Raw genomic sequence first — 19,825 nt, 5'->3', positions numbered from 1 at the left:
AGAACATTCTGAGGCAATTTTTTTTTCAGATTTCAGAATAGGTGAGACTAAACTATATTTCCAAGAAGGTGGAACTAATATTCCTTGTTTAACCTGGTTAAAAATCTTCAACAATAACTATTTGGCTTCTTTGGGCAATAACATATACATTTCTGGTGTTATGTTGTCATTTGCTGGTGCTTTATTGGGTTTCAATTTTTTAATTTGATTCTGCAACTCGGGCATTGTTATTTGCTTGTCAGTATGTCTACTCTGTTGTTCCTGTATCTTGAGGTTTATATTAGTCTGAAGGACATTTCTAATTGCTTCTTTTAATTTCATATCTATGTTGCTAGTATTCATTTTTTGATAGTGTGACTGAAATGTCTCTAGTATGCTGTTTAAGTCTGAGACTGTCGTATTAATGCTGGGATTATATATTTCTTTTATTTGATTCATTTTAATAACTTTCTTAGTTCTGTTTGCTATTTTCCTTTGATACTTCAGATTCATTGAATAAGAAACAATTTTGATTGTTTCTAATTATGACATTATTTTATAATGTAATATTTCAGTATATTCTTTATTTTTCATTGCTAAATCAATTGTTAATTGACTATGTCTTTTTTGTATATTAAGTTTAATAATATTTATTTCCTTTTGAAGTTCACTTATTTGCTTGTCCCATTGATTCCTTTTATTTTTGTGCCAAGTTAGTGTTCTTCCATATATGTATGCTTTTAATGCATCCCACACATAGATTTCCATTTATGTTTAATTCAAGAAATTGTTGTAATTCTTTTATATAAAATTTTTAAAACTCTTTTAGATTCATTATATAGGACGGTATTCTAGTGATTGTCACCTTTTGTTTGTTATGAACTTCTCTCTCAAAAGTAATTGCATTGTGGTCTGTTAATGGACAAGAGATTACTTTAACATTGCTAAGAAAGGTGGTCATTTCCTTTGATATATGTACTCTATCTATTATTGAGTGTGTGTTATACCTATGTGAAAGACGTATAATGCAGAGAATCTTTTTCTGCATATTTATTAACATCTTTAAAATTATATAGTTCAACAAACTCTGCTAGTGTTTTTGATTTTGCAGTTTTTCTTCTGGTATTTACAGAGTCAGTGTCTTTATCATCTAGTATACAATTGAAATCCCCAGCTATTATCACATTCTCTTTGAAGTGCTGGATTACTTTTTCTAACTGTTGGTTTACTATACAGGCACTCAAGTCAGATATCCAAAAAAAAGTATACAGTTTACCATATACAGAGATAGTTGACATACAAAGCATCCCAGATTTATATTGATATGAGCTTATTATTTTTGGAATAATGACAGAATATTTCCATAAAACCATTACCCTCTTGCTCTTTTTCTTATGTGGTGAACTTGTTAATACTGTGTAACCATTGAAGCTGAGTAAAGTAAGGTTTTCAGTTAATAAATGTGTCTCTTACCGAAATATCAGTAGGGGTCTACAGTTTTAGTATATTTAAATAAACTTATTCTATTACATTTATTATTCAACCTATTAACATTAATTGCGATCACCTTCATATTTCAATACTGCTATATGTATATGAACTTGTATTCCATTAGGCAGAATAATGTATAAAAGTTCTTGTTTGTGTACAGCTGTAAATAAAAAAAATGTTTTAGTTTCCTTTTAGTTTGACTAATATACTTAGGCAAGTAAAAAAAAAAAAAACATAAGAAACATTGTAGTATCAAAACCTGAACCATGAACCCTTTCTATCCATGGGGTTATTATAACCCCTATCCTTAAGATGTCAAAGCATCAAAGTGTCCCTCTCCCTATCGCAGGTACTATACACCAAGCCTGCAAATCATTACTTGTTTGTTGGAAAGTATGCTATCATTTTATAGGATAATTATAATAGTAAACTTTTGGTTATTAACCAGTCTGATATATTCTAAATTCAGTCTACTAAGGTTGACAAGAATTAACAATTACAATAACATATCAAGAAATCATACAGGTTATGAATTATCTTTAACCAGAGAAATTATCTTATAGTTATGCTTAAATATAGGCTACACTGCTGTATTTATGAATTTTATAATGCATGTTTACTATAAACAAATCTTTCAACATTTCCTTCTTATGTTAAAGCAACACAAAAACAAGGACACCCATATGTTAGTTAGCTTGTATAATTTATGTTTGGATATTGTTTCTCTGGTTTACTTAGGGTAGATTATTTAAAATATATTTTTTACTTGTTAAAATAAAATGTTTTGCATTATTAAGCACCTACAGTTTATGGATCGGGAAACATAAATCTTCAGCACTCTACACCATCCAGAGAAGGTAACTCCTATTAATTTATCTTTATTACTTTGAATTTATAACCAACATAAATACTTAAATCAAATAGAAAATACAGTCATAAGTATAGGAACTGTTATTCCTGTTAACATTGCTTATGGGTTACCTAGTATACACTAATAAATTGAATGAAGACTGGGGATAGTTGTGATTGGGTTAGGCTGGAGATTATGCTATTAATGTCATTTGAATGCTGGTTGCATTGACTCTTTACTTATATTTATAGTTGATAGCCTTGCTTCTCTTCTACCAAAGCTTTAATAATGTGTTTAATATAGATAAATAATTAGTTTTTAGAGTACATGATTTACACATGAAATGTTTTGTTTTAAGATGTATAATAACTCATTTATACAGTATTTATGATCTTTTTTTAAAGAAAGTTTTTTAAAAAAAAATCTGTGGTAATACATTTCATAAAAATGAACAGAGTAAGCCAGGAAGCTTGAGCTACATACAAAAAATCAAAAGCACCACACTGCCACACTTTAGTTTCCTGCCGGAATTGTGATCTGATTATACCGTTTTTTTTTTTGTTTTAGAACTTTTCACCTAGCTTCATGAAGCAATTCTGAAGCCTGGGTTTTCCCACAGTCAAATAGAGACACTAAAATGAAAGTAAAAGAAGTGTGGTGATGCCACTGTTTTACAACACTCAGATATAGTTGTTTTATCATTCTAATCTCTTAAAGTGGCACTTACACTATTTCAGTCTATCTAAGTGTATTAATAGTTTACCACAGATTATAATTTAATGATTTAGTAAAACATACAGTAAAAATAAAAAAAACAGTTTTGCTTTACAGATTTCATGTTGTCTACACATTTACTGATTAAATATCTGCTCTTTCGTTACAAACAATTAATTGATTAGAAAGTTTTCTGTCACAAAAACAAATAGTCCGATAAGAGGAGGCACTTTCATTCTATAGTCTACATATCTATTCCACACTGACATTTATCTGCAAACCATAAGAACAGAAGTCATGTATAAGGAAAAGTTTCTGATTACAGTTTCTGTATTTGCTGATGTTTCTTGCTAGTCTATGAAGGATGATGTAAGTTACAGAGTTTTGTAGTCCTTATACACTGATAGAGCATTCATGGCATTAGATAAAGGTAATACATCTGAGGCTACAACTATCTGTAAAAGGGTAACTTTGAACATTAAAATAAGATCGCATACAAGTGAAACTTTTAAAACAGTTTTAGTGTAATACAGATTGAGTTACTTAAGTAAATGTTTATCAGTCTGTAAACTCAGAAAAGGAAACTTGCTCAATACCTTACTGTTATCTATATAAGTTCAATTATGCTGACTGCAGCATTGTCATCTGACTTTACAATTCAAAATAGATTGTTAGTGTGTTAAATAATATTGTATATAAACCAAATATTTCTATTTATATGGTTGTTTTAAGCTTACATAAGTTACACTTCCCCTTTTCAGGACTTTTAAAATGTATATAATTATATACATATGAGACTGCTACAAGTTGAACATTCCACATTTTTTGAATTCTTTCTTTCTACAAACTAAACTACTAAAAATTGTAAATTGCAATAACAAGAACAAGTCTATAACTGTATATATTACTAATAAAACACAGCCAACCATAGATACCAACATTCCTAGATTGCCTACCAAAATAGACAAACTACTATACCATCTATCTACCTACCAATTCCTAAAAAATCATCAAAAACTAGTCAAAAAATACTGTAGCTTAGACATAATTAATATAGTATTATATATAAATTAAAATAATAAAAGACTATCAATTTAGATATATATTTTGCCATTTAAAATGATTCCCCGTTAATACATACAAATTTAATAATCCACTTCTGTTAATCACAAATATTAAATATCCAACAAACAGTGTACTATATACCTATTTTTGTAGTAGTAGTATACATTATCCATTAAATATTCCTAATTGTTTTCACTTATTCAACATTATTATAACTAAATGTCTAAATAAGTAGAACAGAGTGGGGCCTGAAGCAATATGATATCTGCAGACTTACAGATGACAGATAATCTTATCACACAAAATCATACAAAATGAAAATCAATGCACATATATATATATATATATATATATATATATATATATATATATATATTCATCATGATTAAATGTGTATATGTATTTTATAGATCTAATAAAAGTTCTGAATTAATTGCATAAATGCAAGTGTCTATATCTTAAAATTGTGTTATATCAAAATATTTAAAAATTATTTAGCTTATTAAACTAATTCAGAAATATATGTACATTACTGAGGTCAATGAAAATGTCTTGGTACTTCTATGGAATCCAAATTGTATTCAAAAGTTACAATATACTTAATTCAAATCCAACTCTGCCTTATCAGGTTCAAACATATTGAAAAATCTACTTTACTTTCTATCAAAATAGATGTACTGATACAGCAATAAAGCACTCAAACTTCACCTGAGACTTATAACATGAGTTATTTCAGGTAGTCTTACTGAATCTGATAACATGACCAAGCTTCAAATTTCAGCTTTCATCCCAGCAATGCACATACTAAGCAAAGTTAAGCAGATAAAATAAAAATTTTAACTTATATAGTCTTAAAGTTACTAATTCTAAAATAATGACATTCTCTTAAAAGAAGTATTTTTTTTACATTTATAAATACATTTATAAGCTTAGTTAAATGAAATATATAGTAAGTATTTCAATGCAAATATAGTGAAACAGTAAAACTAGTCATTTATATTACTTATAAAAATGTTTTAGCTTAAAATAAAAATGCATACTTACATATGTTTTAAAACTTAAAGTCCAATACAAACATTCTACTTAAAGGGTGAATCTATTGTATCAGAAAGTAAAATTCCTGCAATCAGGGAATACAAGTCACTTGTTTTTAATCTTTTTAATTTTAGAAATAGTTTTCCAGGAATTCAGCTCAATTCAGCATCCTCATTTTTTAAAACATACACAAACGAAAATACAAAAATAATATAAAATTATAAACCATTCAATGAGTCAAATACTACAATTTCAGCATGCAGACTATAAAACACACATCATTTAATCCTGGTTGGCATGTGTTCTAATCTGCCAAATTAACTCACGCTGTTCAAACCTAAGACTTGAACTTGGTTGGTATTTTAAATAACTTTACATGCATTCAGAATTTTTTCTCAGAAAAGTAATGTGGTCATTTTAAAAGTTTAACATTGCTTGGTCATATGATGTTTACCCTTGATCATGTGATTTTGCATTTGGTATTTAAGTGTATCTGATATGGTTGCTCTGTTTGTCTGAAGAAGTTGAGTTAGTAAACTTGACGAAACTGCTAACATACAAGAAACAGTCTGTTTCTTTTTTGCCTCTTTTTTGTTTTATCAAATTATTTTAATATTGTTCTTTTTAAGTTCCTTAATCAGTGGTAAGTAGGATTTTATTTTACTCATTAGTTTACTGGAATACTTATTGTCAAATATGGCTACAAGTTCACCAATTTTAATAGGTTGACTGGACCATGCTGATTTAAATATTTGATCTTTTTCTGAGCTAGGCATACATTTAACTATATATGAATGTGATTTTTCCTTCTTCGAAGATGTCCTTAGGGATCAATGTACATTTTCAATTCCAAAAGATAAAGTTTCAGGTAGATTTAATATTTTATGCAGCTAGGTTGTTAAGAAGTTTATCATATTTTCTTCCTCATGCTTTCTGGGTATACCATAAATTCTAATGTTAATATGTCTCAATGTATTTTCTAAATCATCAACTTATCTATGAACGAGTTATTTTGTTTTAAAAGAAATTCAATATGAGACTCATATTCAGTTATTCTTGTGCTCATGTAAAGCTTCTTCCATACTCCTGATTTGTGTACTTTGTTGTTTCATAAGAATGTCTAAATGTCCCTTCTTCTTTCTGGACTCTTCTTTGACATTTTATGTTTTAGTATCCAGTTTGTCAGTTTTATGTATTTCATCCTGTATACTATTTATTACTGACTGAATATCTTTTATGACACAAGAATACTGAGTGCCATTTCTCAAGTGGATCATGTTGAAGTCCCTCGTAACCAAGCAGTTGAAATTCTAATAGGAATGTTACAGCTTTTGAAGAGGGTAAAGCTATAAATCATTTATCTGACTAGCAGTGAAGAAGTCAGCTAAATAGTATCTCCAAATTTTAGTTTTTATTATATTGTCTGTCAATGAAAAGTTTTCCTTCAACAGAGCTTTCAGTTAGCCATCTTGTCTATACCCTCAGCAGTGATATGTTCTGTTACTTGTATGAGCTGATTATAGAGCTACCTTGTTCTAACACTATTTTTGTTTAGATTTTAGGGTGGCCAGGAGGTCAGAATGGCACAGCTGTAAAATAGAGAGGGGGTAGGTATGTAGTGGCGAGGGTGAAAGTTGGTGGAAGCAATAAGGAATTTTTGGGCTGTATATAGCATTCCTAGTTTTTTTATTTTTTATATTGCTCTGTATGTGGAGGTCATATTTGAGGTTGTCATGTATTGTAACCTACAGCAGTTTTGTATGGGGCATTACTTCAGTTTGTGTACTCTTTAGGGATGTTAGCTTAAAATGATGTTTCTCATGGGTAAGTGATTTGGGGAAAAATAAAAGAGGTTTGCTTTTCTTTGGATTAAGAGGTAGTTGGTTACAAAGCCAGTTTTCAATAGAGTTAAAGGAATGTTGTATAATCCTTAATACATTTTCTAGATTGTCATCTGCAGTACAATGGATGCTTGTTGTAAAGAAGTATGAAAATTGTTTACAAAGATATTGAATAGAACTTGGCCAATGATAGAGCCTTGTGGGACACCTGTATTAATTGATAGATAAGGAGAAATGGTAAAATTCCATTTAACCTCCTTGTAGTATTCTGATAAGTAATAATTAAACCAATGAAGAGTAGGTTGTGAGATACCTATACTTGTTTGGAAACATAATAATTAGAAAAAAATCCACTACAATATAAATAACTTCAAAAAAGTCATGATAATCAACTGGGAACTGAGTCAATAATGTCCAGAAAATATAAATAATGGTACATTTAGTGACAGGTGAGGTATTCTTTCTCAGGACAGTGTGAATGTACTATATGATGGATTCAGAGTGAGAGTGCTATATACCTTTTTGTCCTTGTTTACACACAACATAAAAAAGTGATACACAGAAGTAGTAGAAATTACAGGTAGGCTAGCCTTCATAGTGTGCTATGTAACATAAAATCCCCCTTAATCATTCCCATCTCCAAAATGTGAAAGCACTGATATACTAATGATGTATCAGAAAACAGCAGTCGTCATTCATGACGTGTGTGTGTGTGTGTGTGTGTGTGTGTGTGTGTGTGTGTGTGTGTGTGTGTGTGTGTGTGCACGTGTGTGTGTGTGTGTGTGTGTGTGTGTGTGTGCATGTGTGCTTGTGTGCATGCATATTTTGGACAACAATGCTGTGTGTTTTAATGGTAGTGAATAGTTTAAATATCTCCCATTTTTCTTTTAGTAAAATTTTGTTTCCGAATCCTCCAATCACCATGCCAAAACTGGGCGAATTCTTCTGGTATGCAGTGGTGACATATTTAGACCTTAACACATCCATCTCAGTACTGAAAGGGATTTTTCCTACCTCGGCCTTTTTGTACTGATGTACAACCATTAAGTAGAGGCTTTCATGTATTAGTATGTATTAAACTAGTGCATGTGTCATGATTAACTTCACCTTAACGTTTGGTATGTACATCTGCATTAGATGTTATGCTATTAACTATGTTTATACCCTCCTATAGGAATGATACACTTTTCTATGGGCAAGTATATCATACAAATCTAGTTATTCAGCTTGATGCTGAGAGCTCATTCTAAGGATGGGTTGCTGAACTACCTACCAGACAGGTTGTGATGATGAATGTGGTGCAGCCAGAGTAGGGTACTTGTAACTGTTCCAGGCTACATACCTTTTTGTAGAAACATTTGAAATAACAACCTTCCAATCAATTTTTGACTGTATTCCTTTAACAACAAATATTATATAAATAAATGAATAACTTACCAGTGCAGATAACTCCAGCATCATTTAAATGAGTGCATGTTGACATTCCCTGCATACTAGGCTGACATTGAAATATAGATTGTTCATTGCCCATGCATGTGACATTGCTGAACCAGATGATGCTATTCCCTTGTCCATAATGTAAATCAGTGTCTGCCACAATTGCAGTCCCACAGTTCAACTGTTTGCAAATAACAGTAGCATCATGGATATCCCAAAATGCATTGCATATTGTTCCCCAAATGTTACTCATAAGAACTTCAACCCTTCCAGAGCATCTACTAATACCATTTCTTAGTGTCACGCTTGTTGAAGAACCTAAAATAAAAGGTAGTGAGGTAAATAAAGAGACTTATGTGTAACAGTTTATTCTATCTATAACATATAAACCTATTTCCTAACCTGTAAAAAAGAGGATACTATCAGTGGTGGAAAATTTAAAAATGTAGGTTCAGTCCAGATGCCTGCTTGATGTGAGCAGGTAAATATGGCATAATAAAAAGGAATTAAAGTACGCTATTCCAAATATATCTAAGCCAGGGCAAAAAGTTAAATGGTTAAAAGTTACCATAAAAGTTACAAGCAGACAAAATGATTCTGAATTCCCAGCATCAGGCAGGTACAGCTTCAGCGGCTGTTCCAAATGTGTTATATATGTGCCAGAAGCAAAAAAGTTAAATAGTTAAAAAGTTACCAAAAAGTCACCAAACAGACCAATAGTTCTGAAGCGTTCCCAGCTTCTTTCAGTGAATTTAAAGAACGTTACCAGCTGGACTAAGATGTTTTAAGCATAACCAAGCTTACTGCTGCCATCATCAATCAAAAAAAAAAACCAGTATTCAAACAATATAATATCAGTAGCGTTCCATTTCTCGGCCAAAAAAACTTTATTGGGAGAAGCAGCAACTTTTTTGTTACACCAACAGAAGACGGATCGACCAAGATAATAATCCAAGACTTTATATTTATTCAGTATACAACAGATTGGCTAGCGCTTTCACCCGTAGGCTTCATCAGGCCACTTATAACTGATATGCAATTCAAATATATTTATAATACTATTTAAACTAACGTCACTTCCTTTAGTTAGTACATCACTTCTTCCACATTTTCCAATTTACGAACAACTATCCATCAATATGCAAAAACTGCAATAAAAACATGGTCATTCTTAATAAAAATACTAGCATAATAATACAGCATAATACAGGTGGACACTGCCATCTCAGAAGTTGTAGGAAAGGAGCCCAAATTTCTATATAAAAATAAGTTGAATTTGTATAGGATGCTATGTGGCCCAAATAGAGTGGACTATGAGGATATTGGCCAGAAGAAGACAGATAATACTAAACCATGTGGGAGACGTAAATTTTGTGACACTATAGATGAATAAGTAACATTCATACATCCAGTAACCCAAGAACTGTTTAAATTCCACTGTAAGGCAAACTGTGAGACCACACATGTGGTATATCTAGCCACGTGCCAGTTGTGCCCAGCTTTCTATGTGGGAAAGACAGATAGATGGCTCAAAGATAGAGTGAGGGAGCATCTCTATAACATTAGGATAAATTCAGAGAGGAATGCACTGTCTAAACATGTAGCACTGACATCCACTGAACACAAATTTAAATTTAAAGTTGTGTATGTTAATAAACCCACTATATGTAGAGGCACTGTACGCAACACCACTGAATGTAATGAAAGTAAGTGGATAATTAAACTTAGGGCGGATCGTGAACCAGGACTTAATGATAGGGTTCCTATTAAACCTATGTTGAAAAATAGAAAAATAAAAGTTAAATGAATCAATGAGTTCCTGTACCTAAGCATCTAATATGAAATTTGTGTATTTACACTGTATATGCACTTTTTGATATGTATTACATATGCAAGTATGATGTACTTACTATCATATATATATATATATATATATATATATATATATATATATATATATATATACATCAAATAATTCAGCTAGGAATAGTAGATAGTTGATTAAATGCTTTTAGGTGTATATAATTTAGTGATATCATTACAAATGTTCCATTTGAATATTTGGTTGGTGCTTTTTATGTATAAATTTATTTATATATGCATATACATGTTTTTATAGAATATTTTTATTAGTTAAAAATGCATTGGTGCTAGCTAGCATTGTTTAAATTAATTTGTCCAATTTTATTTATGTGTTTTATCATATGTTTGTCTTATTATATGCTTGCCCTTGCATGGCAAATTGTACAGATATAGTGCACACTCATTAATATTCAATATGTGACATTTATTATAGTTATACATTTATTATAGTTATAGGTTAGATATAGCACTTAGTTGTTTATAATATTAATACCATTTTTATACATTATCAAAGTGCGTGCAAAGTTATAAAACTAAATAGTTGATTTATTTTAATTATTTAGGTAACCTATTCAATCTTTATTATGCTAGTATTTTTATTAAGAATGACCATGTTTTTATTGCAGTTTTTGCATATTGATGGTTCTTTAAATGTAATATGCATAGTTGTTCGTAAATTGGAAAATGTGGAAGAAGTGATGTACTAACTAAAGGAAGCGACGTTAGTTTAAATAGTATTATAAATATATTTGAATTGCATATCAGTTATAAGTGGCCTGATGAAGCCTACGGGTGAAAGCACTAGCCAATCTGTTGTATACTGAATAAATATAAAGTCTTGGATTATTATCTTGGTCGATCCATCTTCTGTTGATGTAACAAGGTGAAATGAAAGTTGCTTCTCCTAAATAAGGGTTTTATTGGCCGAGAAATGGAACGCTACTGATATTATATTGTTTGAATACTGGTTTGCAAGTTTTGGTTGATAGTACGGAGCAGTTAAGCTGGTTATGCTTAAACATCTTAGTCCAGCTGGTAACATTCTTTAAATTCACTGAAAGAAGCTGGGAATGCTTCAGAACTATTGGTCTGTTTGGTGACTTTTTGGTAACTTTTTAACTATTTAACTTTTTGGCTTCTGGCACATATATAACACATTTGGAACAGCGCAACAGTTGCGATACGCTGAAGCTGTACCTGCCTCATGCTGGGAATGCTTCGGAATCATTTGTCTGCTTGGTAACTTTATGGTAACTTTTTAACCATTTAACTTTTTTTGCCCTTGGCGTACAGATAATATATTTGGAAGAGCGTAAATGTTGTGATACGCTGAAGCTGTATCTGCCTCACACTCTCTCTTTTTCTCACTTTAATACTTTTGCCTTATAAGGAGCGTGTTTTAACAGCCAATATTCATATTGTCATAATAAAAAGGAATGTTATATACTAAAATGTCTGCTCTTCATTTATAATTTAAATGTGTATTTTATATTGCTTCAACAGTTTAGAAATTAAGATTTAGAATAGAATACATTAGCAAAATATGTGCATTTGTATATACAGACATACACACAAACATTTTTATGTATAAATATTCATATTTTAAATGGATTTTTTCAGACATGAAAAAGTGGGCTTTGTGTTTGCTCTTATTTTCTATTTATCGCTCATATTTGCTGTACATTAAATTATTTAACAAGTGACTTTAACAACCTTGTTAAACAAGACAAAAAGCATGATGTTAACTATCAACAGAATTACTTCGAAAATCATTCTCTTATATGACTTATGTTATACTGTCAGTGCAAATATACTCCAATGCTAAGTACCATGAAAACTATTCTCTGAATCAAATAAAGTGCATAATACAGGACTTAATATATCATGTTTAATTTTAATGTAAGCAAATTTAGATAGATAGATATTACTACACACTGGTCACTTGAAAGCATAGTCTGTATTTTGCCTTCATTTTTATTTGACTGACCTCCAGTCTTGAAAATTGCATTCTATTCCTACAGGTGTTAACATGTGATAATTATTATTAGCATGTCATTTTACATGTAGAATGTTACTGTTGGAGCATTATGTTTTCTATTTATGATTATGTACGATATCCAAGAGTTTGACAAAACAACATGCATCAGCTCTCAGATACAGACTATATAAGGTATACACTCCTTTAACATGTAATTCAAAGGAAGAACATGCACTGTAAATTATTTATTCTGTGAAGTAATACTGCACTTTAGGGATCATAGGTTCATAGGGTCATAGGTGTGTACAAGGCTAATGGTCCTGGAGCCTTTACAAGCCTAGCCCATAGGATTACCCTGGCATCATGCCACCCAACCTTAGTTCCCAGTGCCTCTGTCAAGTAGAGCCACTGGAGTGATCCCTGGGATGAATTTTTATTTCCCATCCACACATCAAGATTTCTCTTAAAGAGGGCCAAATTGTACTCCATATCGCAATGTTTACTAAGAATTTTACCAGAAATGCTAATATTCCTTACTTGTTTTGTTTTATTTATTTCATATCTGACAAAAAAGAAAAATGTCTATCCTTATATGATACCAAAAACAATGAAAAAAATGGTTTCATAATCATCCATCAGAACTTATAAATAATTATAAAATTCTATCAGCTGAAGCCTTCATGTACAGTTACTGGATAACAGACAGATAAGAAATAAAAAAATGGACTAAAACCCTAATAAAAAATATCTGTTTTACAAATCCAGTAGTGTCCATTCCAGGATCAGATGGAATCTATGTCTCTCTAACTGATGTTTGACATTGACGTTTAAAAGTTTTATTTATTTATTTAACATTTGTTTACCAGGGAGATTCAACTGAGCTAGTAGCCCATTTTCAGTCGAGGCCTGGGGAGAAAATCTACAAGTACAAGTATGAGTTACATTATAGTATTCCTTGTCAAAATACATAAATCAAAATGTCAAAGTACAGCAAATACATAAAATAGAATTTACAGTGACAGCCCATTACTGGTGGGTCATTCACCCATGGAGAGGAGTGATGACATCAAGATGACTGCAAAGATTATTCAGAGGACATAAGAACATCCAATAGGATTTACAGTGGACAATAATTTGAATATAACAGATGGGCCATTGACCCATGGAAGGAAGTATCAACAACAGGATGACTAACTATTATTATTTAAGAGAAGCATCTATATCAACAGTATAAGAAGAGATAAACAAACACTACCATTACTCTTTTTTCAAATATTTTTTTTTTTATTTTCCAAATAATATAATGTTTAACAATACAATCATCAATAAACAAGTATTATAAACCTTTCTATACACTATGTACAATTGACCTGAACAAAGGAGGGAAAAATAATAAAATATATGAAATTAGTGACAAAAATGTATAATCTTCAATTAATAAAATATAAAGTTACACATTAATTATTTAGGATTCATTTTTAATATCTTAATAAGAGTTAACATTTTTTCCCAAGGATTGTTTGTCCATGTTTTAGGTGAAATTCTCGATTCCTTCACCTTGACTTCTAATGTCACTGTTTCTTCCATCAATGTCAAGAATTCTTCCAGAGTAGGTTCTTGTAAAGACTTTCACTTTCTAGTTCCTTGCCACCGCTAGTATGGACCAAAGTAGGTAGAGATCTTTTTTATTCATTCCAATAGTATCATTAACATTTAAGAGGACTAAAGATCTGGTTAAAATAAAGGTATCTGTGAATATAGCATGGAGAAAAATAGTAATTTTCTCCCAGAATTTTTTATATTAATACAATCAAAAAATATATGAGTCCAATCTGCTTTACAGTTTAAAGAACATCTCCAACAAATGGATTTATCAAGTGAATTGAATTTGGCTAGTTTATCAGGTGTAATAAATACCCTGTGAATATATTTCCATGATACTTATAAATTAAATATCAAGTTAACAGAACATAAAATATTTGTTTTACTCTCAGTTGACAGATTAGTGTGACGTCCTTTTGCTATGAAATTCCAAAATCTTGCATTAGGGTTAGTTTTATATGTTATCAATATTTTGCATAATTTTGAAATTAGATTTGTCCAATTATAATTGTCGTAAATAACTTCAGATATTAGACTTATCAAATTTGGACTAGTTTTATAAGGAAATATAATAATTTTACTATTAAGATCCCTAACATATGATAATATGTGTTGTAGTATCAACCAATCTGCTGATGGAATGTCATATTTTTCTGAATTTGTTGAATGTCTAATACTACTTGATTCTCTATACAGTGTTGCCAACAAGTCAAGTTTTTCCCCTCCCATCTAGTTAAAATAACATTATGAATTTTATTGAAGAAATTCTTTGCAGAGCAGTCAATATGTGCCACATCCTATTATTTTGTTCACTTAATATACAATTTTTAATTATTTTATTTTCATTTAGAAAATTAATAGTGTGCAATGTTTTCCATGTTGAAGAATAATTAGGATCTATCCAATTAATAATAGTTTTTAATATGGAAGCTTTTATTTATGATTCTAGATCTGGAAGTTTAATTCCATCCATTTCCCAAGATCTAATATGAGGTGTATGGGCTAAAAAAAGAAAGTTTAATAGGATTTTATTTTATTTCATTCAAGATTTTCTTGTTAAGTACTATAGAAATAGTTTGTGCAATGTAATTAATTTTTGGAAGCATTGTCATTAGAATGGAGTGGGGTGAAAGGAGAAGAGAAGAAAGTGAGGAGTTGGAAGAAGGGTGGGGAGGAGGAGAATGGGTGAGAAAATCAAAGATGGTGGAAGAGAAGAAAGAGATAGGAGATTTGAATAGCAAATAAATGAGAGAGTAAATGAAAATGAAGAAAATAAAAGGGATTACTACATTAGTCAGCAATTGGAAGTGCATGAGCAGAGCCAGTTATTAGATAAGTTTGCCTTGCGGAGTTGTTTAAACTTGGCTGTGTTGGAAGTATTAAGGATATATTGGGGGATGGAGTTCCAGGCTTTGGAAATAATGTTAGTGTAAAGGTAGTTTCCAAAGGTGTTATTGGGTTTGGTGACCTTTAACAGGAGTTTGTCAGTAGATCTTAGTATTCCATTATTTGAGTAGGTTTGAACAATATTTTGGAGTGCTGGGCATTGTGTGGTTGTTTACGATGGTATGGGCAGCTATAAGTTGATTTACAGATAAAAGGTTGGTTAATTCTAACCATTTTAGTTGGTATAGGGCAGCACAGTGGTGGGATCTGTATGATAGGTTAGTAGTGAATTTGGTGATTTTGTGGTAGCAGGCGATTTTTTTAAGCCTCGTGTAGATTGGAGAAGCGTACAGCACTGTAGAAAGAAGGTGGGTCCTAGCAGTTGCTAGTCTGGTAGAAATGGTTAAGAATGGCTTGACTCTGTAGAGTGAGCCTAGTTTGATTTGTGTGTTTTGATGATAAGGTGTACATGTCTATCACATCATAAGCTACTATCAATGGTGACACCAAGTAGTTTCATATGAGATACAGGTTCAATTATGGTTTTGTTAGATGAATAAATGAGAAAGGGTGATAGTTGATCAGTGGACTTTTTCTTGGAGAAGAGCATTAATTTTGTTTTGTTTGGATTTACGATGAGCTGATGGTTGGAGAGGTAGAATTCTATGGCTGAGAAAGATTTTTGTCTTTTTCTTGTAGTTGTGGAAGGGAGATTGCAGCTCATACTAGAGTGGAGTCATCTGCATATTATATTGTGCTTGCAAGGTGAGTAGCAGTGTGAAGTTTGTTTGTAAAGATAGTGAAGGGAAGTGACCCTAAAATTGATCCTTGGGGAACACCATCTGTGATGGGTAAATGGGATGATCGATCATTTTGCCACTTTACAGCTTGCTGTCCTTCTGATAGGTATTTATGAAACCAAGAGAGGGTGAGTGGGACAGGTTTAGGGTAGATAGCTTGTTGAGGAGCTTTTGGTGGGATACTATGCTGAATGCCTTTGCATATCTAGGAAGGAAGCAGAGATATGTTGGCCATCATTTTTCAGTTGGTGTACTGAGTTAGTGAAGGATAAAAGAGCAGTGGTGGTGCTATGTTTGGGGCAAAAACTATGTTGGGAGTTGGTTAGCAAATTTTTACTAGCTAGATAGTCCATAAGTTGTAAGTGCATACATTTTTCTAGGATTTTTGAAAGCAGTGATAAATGACTATTGGTCTATAGCTGGAAAAATATGTTGAGATGCCATCTTTATGTAGTGGAATGATGTAGGAAATTTTCCAGATCTTAGGGATATAGTGCTCTGATATTGATTGATTGATTGATTGATTGATTGATTGATTGATTGATTGATTGATTGACTGATAAATACAGAGATTGGGTAGGAGATGGGTTCAGCTGTTATCTTGTGATATTCATTAGGTAGTGTCTGCATCTAGGGATGTGGGTTTTAATTTATTTAGGAATTTTTTATAGTAATTGTTTGGATTGGTTTTAGAGAGAAATAACTGGTGGTCACTTCTTTTAAGGTAGAAAGAGATACGGGAGTATTGTTGTTATTATTCAACAGGGATACTAGTGAGATGGTGAAGAATGAGTTAAACTGGGTGGCTAGGTTGTCTTTATTGTCTGCGTTAGTGAGGGCTGCAGTTAAGGACTTACCAGGTTGTAGGAGCTGTTTAACAGCGTGTTAGAATTTTGGGGGTAGTTTTGATGTGTTTGTTGTATTTTGGTATAGTAGATTTTTTTCTCATTTTTTTATTTGTTTTTTAGATTTTTTTCCTACTTGTCTGTAGATTTTGAAGGAGGACTGGCTTTTTTACAGTGGTATAGAAACCAAGTATTGTTTCCTTATTTGAGTAACTGGTTAGTTTCTTTGGTCAGATATGCAGTATAGTTAGATTTAACTCAGAACTTTCTGAAATGAGATAGACTGTTTAGAATGTTGAGGAATTTGGTGTTAAAGTATTCCATAGCTGAGTCTAGATGGAGATGAGATAATGGGGTCCAGTCACAGTGTTGTAGGAGTAAATTAAATGATGTGGCTGAGAACTGTTTTATGTAGAAGACATGTTTATAAATGATCTGTTTTGGTGATGTAGGGTGATGCCTAAGTAGATAGGTGGGCAGGTGATCACATAGGCTGTCTAAGAGGCACCCTGTGTGAGAGACCAGTGAGGGCTTATTGGTTGAGGACCCATCTAATATAGACTGTCTTCTACTATACTTATCTATTCTTGTTGGTGATTTTATCAATTGGTTAAATCCATATAGGTTTACAAAGTTGGAGGGGTGATCTGCAGCACATGTACACCAGTCAATATTAAAGTCTCCCAATATTGTGATTTCTTGGTTGAATTTGGAGAATAACCAGGATAGAAGGTTCTTAATGAAGGGAGGATTATTCCCAGGAAGAATATAGACTGAAATGATCATAATGTGTTTTTTAGGGTGACTTCAAGACAGCAGGATATTATTTCAGTGTTATTGAGACCTTGGGGGATTAACTGTATTTGTTTATGTTTTAAAGTATCTTTATATATTATGGCTATACCTCCACCTTGTTTCTTTATTCTATCCAGTCTGTGAATATTGTAACCTAGGGGTAGGATTTCATTGTCTTTTATATGGAGTTATAGCAAGGTTTCTGTTAATATTACTATGTTGGGGAGTAAAGCGAGCGAAGCTTGAAATTCATGAACTTTATTTAAGAGGCTCCTCATTTCATATTGATTATTAGAAAGTCAGAGCTTTTGTGTCCTAGATTAGTGGGGATTTGAGGATGAGTGGTGTTTGGACTAAGTTGTACTTGCGATGTGCATTTAGAGCCTGAGTTTGGATGGAGGCCACCACTTAGTTTTAGCTGTGCTTTTTTGTATAAGTAATGGAGTGAGATTTTAGGTGTTGATCTAGTATATTTACAGGCTAGACATGGGGGGGGTTGTACTGTATGTATGTACATGTGAACAGCTGTACTTTGATGCCATTACAGAGGTATGGTGCTATGGTAATTTTAGTATGGCAGGTTTGGGATGGAGTGTGGAAAGAGTAGGTGGGAAAGTGGATCATTGTGATTATGTGATTATGACAAGAGGTGAGATGTAGGAGTATTGTGAGTAAACTAAGGATGGCAATATGTATGTATCACATTGTAATAAAATGGTGTATCACCTATAGTTGGCGATAGTAAATGAGTAATTAGATGGTGGATTGAGGGAATGCATAGCTTTAACAGTGAATGCTAAAGGGAAGATGAAGTGATACAGAGACTGCGTCTGATAGTCAGTTACTAACTGGATATATGAGAGACTATGATTGGTTAGTTGTAATAGGTGGGAGGAGTTAAGAGATAAACGTTTAGGTGTAGTGAGGGTAGGTGGGAAATGGGGTAGGGTAAGGGAACAGAGTGAGCCTGAGTACAGCAGGGGTGAATGGAGCAGGGCCTAACCAGATCATAAGTAACTGCCAAAAACCATCACTGAAACTGTAAGTAAAGTCTGTGAAGCAATATTTTATTAGCAAGAAGTAATACTTCTGCAAATAAATGTTTTCATATTGTGTAAAAGGGACAACTAAATATGTTTTCTACATTTATAGCTGTCTGTTTTATGAATTTCTTTCTTTTGACAGGTATTAGTGTAGGAGTGTTGCCCAAGGTTAAGACAAGTTCCTTATATACCTTACTCATCAAACATCTTGTACTCTAAAGTAATTGCTGGATATAAACAGGTCTATCCAACAATGATTGACATATATCACTGTTAATACAATGTAACTAAATCTGTTTCCTGCTAGACAGAATGTATCAATGAGTAGCACAACTGCATCTAATTTTAAGTTAAAAAGCTGGTGCCTGTGGTGACCTATATGTAATAAGTGTTGATCTATTTTGTATATGTGTATTGACATCAAGTCCTTGTGTATGGCATTTTCACTTTACTAAACAGCTGTGCGACTGTTGAGTTGGTATAGTTAAGTAGGGTGTGTGTGTGGGGGGGGGCTTGTTTTTTTTAATAGTTATCCCTTGGGCACTTTTGCTTGTATCATGTTCCACTTTTTTGGATTTCACTAAATGTTTTTAGTGAAATGGTCTTTCAGCCATTTTTAATTGGCAGAATTGTTTTTCACTAAAAAAATTTTCAGTTCTATTTTTATGTGTGTGTATATATATATATATATATATATATATATATATATATATATATATATATATATAATTCAAATAATGACATATGCAGTAATGTTAAACACACAATGTTTAAAGAAGAGAAAAAATAGAATCTGAATAATATATAATATAAAGGTATTGCATCTCAGTGTTATGAGTCTTAACAGAAATCTCCATTCCCTATAAACATTGTTAACCTTGGCAAACATAAATATATGCATCATCACAGAGACCAAGTTTAAGACCAATGTGATCACACCATTGTGGCAGGATTTCACTGACTAAAATACATTTTGGGCCACCACATTTGACAAAGAACACAAAAGGCAGCAGTTTCCCCATATATCTGAAACAAAAAAAGCATTTGCATGATAAAGACAGGCAACACATTCATCTCCAGGTCACCCATTAACAAAACCCA

Source organism: Protopterus annectens, chromosome 2.part1, assembly GCF_019279795.1.
Source record: "Protopterus annectens isolate FY-2018-M chromosome 2.part1, PAN1.0, whole genome shotgun sequence".
Lineage (NCBI taxonomy): Eukaryota > Metazoa > Chordata > Ceratodontiformes > Protopteridae > Protopterus > Protopterus annectens.
Note: the sequence above shows the minus strand (reverse complement) of the source record.